Raw genomic sequence first — 4,633 nt, forward strand, 5'->3', positions numbered from 1 at the left:
AATGTGACTGTAGGGGCCTCGACCGGGAATTTATGAAATGAGAACGTAGTGGACTGTATTACAGGTTTATTGAAAGAAACTACGTTAATGACAGTTTAGTTGGCAATTATAAACAAGGGAGCGCGCGCGGTGTCTGCGGTGGCGTGAGGTGAAGTGAGCGGCTGATCGCCGCGGGTGCCGCGCGCCCGCGCCTCTGGGCCGAGAGCAGCCGAGGGCAGCCGAAGGTGCTCGAACATCCTCCCCGGGTTGACCTCTTCGGGAAGTAGGGAAGTGGTCAAAGGTCCTCTTCTTGGTCCATGAAGTTATCCATCCAGCTGAAGAAAGCAAGTTACTCATGAGTAAGATCGATNGGTAGGGGAGACCGGGGATGGTTGCCTATAGGGGTAGGTAGACTAATCGCCAAAAACTCGCCAACGGTTTGAGTATTGCATCATCCCAGGGCAGCCGCGCATCACTTTTCGCCCCCCGCTCAGTCGTCGGTAGCGCCTCGTCGCCAGCACACGCCGTTTTCGAGTAGTGACCCGTGATTTGTTTTCATATCATGTCAGTAATATTTTCGTGTTGCATATTTTTTGATTTGGTACCTACACATTTTATGTTAACCGTTTGCCTATTAGTCAGAGTGTTTTATGAGACCATATGGATATTATTTCTTGTGTTATTTCTTTATTAGGTGGCAGTGTGTAGGTTATCCATGCCATCGAAACTTAAAATGTCGTTTGGGGTTGGTAGACTAATTTCTTTCGGGGCTGGTTGAATCAACCAACCCCAATAACATTTTGAGTTATATCTTTTTAAATATCTTTAAAATTATCTATTTATTCGATTCTTAATACATACATTCTTTTTATTGCTACAGCACGATGAGGATAATAAACGAACAACTGAACGATGAAGAAATAAGACCCTTTCCTAAAGCGGCGCCACGTTTAGATAATAGAAGAAATACTCGGAAACGTAAAAGAACTATACAGGGTGTCACAGAATGGAGGTAGCTTTACTAATGTACTATCCCAAAAAAATATGAAAAAGAAAATTGAGTTCGGATTTTTTTTAAATATAGTGCTCTAAACTCCAAATCTAGTCATTATTTTCAAAAGTTTGTTTACAATTAAATGAAGCGATCATGTACAATTAATATTAGTAACAAAAAAGTACAAATAAACTCCAAACGTAGCAATTATAGCCAGATACTTAGGCAAAGCTGATTTATTTTCACTTTAAAAAAAAATTGTGTCCTTATGCGCTATATTTTTTTTTCATATTTTTTTAGGGATAGTACATTAGTAGAGCTACCTCCCCTATCAGTTTGATTCACCCATCTGGGACTCCCTGTATACAAACATTGATATGTGATTTAAAATGAGACTGAAGAAGATTTTAGTTTAAAAAGTTTAAATACTAAGAGTTGATAGTTTTTTTAAAGACTTATTAAAAATGTCTGTACTTGATTATAATTTATTGTTTTTGAATAAAGAGTTCAATTAAATTGAAATAGTGTTTTATTACTTGACTCTTCTCATAATTCCTTGCTTATTGATACGTAGGTCTACTTACCCCGGGCATATAGTCAATCTACCCCGGAACCGGGGTAGATTGACTAAGAGTTGATGTTCTATAAAATGCATCTAAATATGATGAAGATATTTAATAATGAACTATGTTTTGTTGTTTTTTATTAGTTTAATAGTTCTTCTATCCATTAATGCGATTTATTTGTCTGTATGCATGAAAACACAAAAACTATGTATGATTTAGTAAAAAATTAGTCAACTATCCCCGGTCTCCCCTACTTGCATGCCAAATTTCAAGAGTCTATCTTACGCGGTTTAGATTTTTTCATACAAATGTTTTTCCCGCTAACTCCCGTTCCCGTGAGAATTTTGCAATATCCTGTTGTAACTAAGCTTTAAGTTTACTAAGATACCTGCATGCCAAATTTCAAGAGTCTATCTTATGCGGTTTAGATTTTTACATACAAATGTTTTTTTCCCGCTAACTCCCGTTCCCGTGGGAATTTTGCAATATCCTGTTGCAACTAAGCTTTAAATTTACTAAGGTACCTGCATGCCAAATTTCAAGGGTCTATCTTACGCGGTTTAGATTTTTTCATACAAATGTTTTTTCCCACTAACTCCCGTTCCCGTGAAAATTTTGCAATATCCTGTTGTAACTAAGCTTTAAATTTACTAAGGTATCTGCATGCCAAATTTCAAGCGTCTAACTTAAGCGGTTTAGATTTTTCATACAAATGTTTTTTCCCGCTAACTCCCGTTCCCGTGGGAATTTTGCAATATCCTGTTGTAACTAAGCTTTAAGTTTACTAAGGTACCTGCATGTCAAATTTCAAGCGTCTAACTTAAGCGGTTTAGATTTTTCATACAAAAGGATTTTCCCGATAATTCCCGTTCCCGTGGGAATTCTTAAGTATCCTATAACCTGCCTAAGAGTATGAAAAATAATTGTACCAAGTTTCGTTAAAATCCGTCGAGTAGTTTTTGTTTCTATAAGGAACATACAGACAGACAGACAGACAGACAGACAGACAGACAGACAGACAGACAAAAAATTTACTGATTGCATTTTTGGCATCAGTATCGATCATTAATCACCCCCTGATAGTTATTTTGAAAATATATTTAATGTACAGAATTGACCTCTCTACAGATTTATTATAAGTATAGAAGAAGATAGGTCCACTGTACCTGGTACAGTTACAGTATAAAATACTACTTATTTAGTAATGATACAGCTACAAATCACCTTCAAATCTATGAACCAGTTACAACTGCACATAACCATGCCTAATAACTTAACTGCTACAACAATGATTACACTTTTGCTTGTCATGCGACTTCCTTGGCCACTTTGTTACGAAGATATTGGTAGCCTGTCAATAGAACCTCTGGAATAGGTTTTTTTTATCCACAACGAGGAAGCTCTTGGTCTGTTGGTAAGTGACGATCAGGCCGAAGGTGGAAGCGAGCTTCACCCGGAATCCTCAACCACGGAGGAACTGGCTATCTTACCTCTAACTGCCGGAACACATAATTATGTAAATAGACGATATCCTTACAGTTCTGAAACTGCCTCTTAGTTTAATGAGGCACTTAATATCATTTTCAGTCTTTTTTCATTTCGTTGATTCTAGGCAATTAGTTGACTGACAAAAGTCTACGTATAAAGTGATTCATAATACGATTAAAATAATCGTTTTGTCATTTAATAGTTTCCTTTCATCAATTGGACCATCGCCATATTTGTCTGGACTCCAACACAAAGTTAAACTGCCCTATTATGTTTCTTATCTGTAATCTGCAATGATATTCCGAGCTTATCAACATCCAGCTTCTTATTTTTATATTACAACAATGCAATTTTCTCGTGTCCGTTTGTGAATTTAAAAATACTTTTGATTTTTCTTCTAGTTTTTTTAAATGAGGGTCCATCTTGTAATTTTATTCTTGAAGAAAAACTTTGACTTGCTTAGATCTTACATGCATAGCTATTTAATGTTTATCAGTTTATATATTTTATAGAATTTCAGGAATATAAATGCTACTTAGATGCTTATTAACACTAGAAGTGCCGAAGATTACGACCCCCCTAAAAGCGCCGCTGGGTCAATTTTGTCCCAGCATGTATTTTGTAACATTTTTTAAGTTTCAGGCATGAATATTATGGTTAAAACTATTTGTAGTATCCTTAAAAAAAGGTTTATCTATGTGATTAAAACAATATGTTCTTAATTCTTTAAATATATTTTTAAAGAATTAAGTACATATTGTTTGTTTTTAAAAAATAAAAATATAAATATAAATATAATTTTAATTTGGAATTATTAAAATTTAGATATTTTTGGTTTCATTTAAAAATAGTCACATATTACGTGGTGGTATACTGTATTAAAATCATGAAATTACTACTTTAACTAGTCATTATTATTTTTAAAGAAAAAATAAATATCTTAAAAATAATAGTGCACATTTTGCACAAAGTTTTTTTGTATGGTTTTTTATCTATCTGGTGTACTATGTGTTTAGGAATTTCTATAGGTATGGTTATTTTTCTTTTATCTGTACACAAACAATGAAGTTTTTGACCAATTACAATGAAAATTATGTACGTTCAATCTTCANGTTAACACTTAAATCGTATGTTTTCCATAATATAGTTTTCAAACAATGTATTTTACAATAATAGATCCTGCGTAATATTAGTAGCCCAGTACGCGAACCACAGAGTTGTAGTTACAATACTTATACAGGGTGGAAACGATAAGTGATCTCACTCGATTATTTCTAAACTATACAAGATATCGAAAAACTGATTACTGATCCTAAAAGTGCTTCACGAGCTCTTTCAAACGATATCAGTAATAGGTTACACAATTAACTGGATCAGTTATTTATTACTGATATCGTTTGAAAGAGCTAGTTTATTTTGTAAACTATTATTGGTACTGTTGGATAGAGCTCGTGAAGCACTTTCAGGATCAGTAACCATTTTTTGGATATCTTGTATAGTTTAGAAATAATCGAGTGAGATCACTTATCGTTTCCACCCTGTATGTTCGTGACTCAAGCCATACATTGGGTATAGTATGAATATCTCAATAGATTTACTGTATTTA

The 4,633-nt window shown here is 34.5% G+C and overlaps 1 long non-coding RNA gene across 1 annotated transcript; it reads left to right on the plus strand.

Moving 5' to 3' along the window:
- The first annotated feature begins 404 nt into the window (after positions 1-404).
- On the plus strand, positions 405-900 carry LOC114360464 (uncharacterized). Its single transcript, XR_003656514.1, has 2 exons — positions 405-543; positions 860-900. It is a non-coding gene; the product is annotated as an uncharacterized LOC114360464 (long non-coding RNA).
- The last annotated feature ends 3,733 nt before the right edge of the window (positions 901-4,633 follow it).

Source organism: Ostrinia furnacalis, unplaced genomic scaffold (genome assembly GCF_004193835.3).
Source record: "Ostrinia furnacalis isolate ACB-3 unplaced genomic scaffold, ASM419383v2 OfSCF5051, whole genome shotgun sequence".
NCBI lineage: Eukaryota > Metazoa > Arthropoda > Insecta > Lepidoptera > Crambidae > Ostrinia > Ostrinia furnacalis.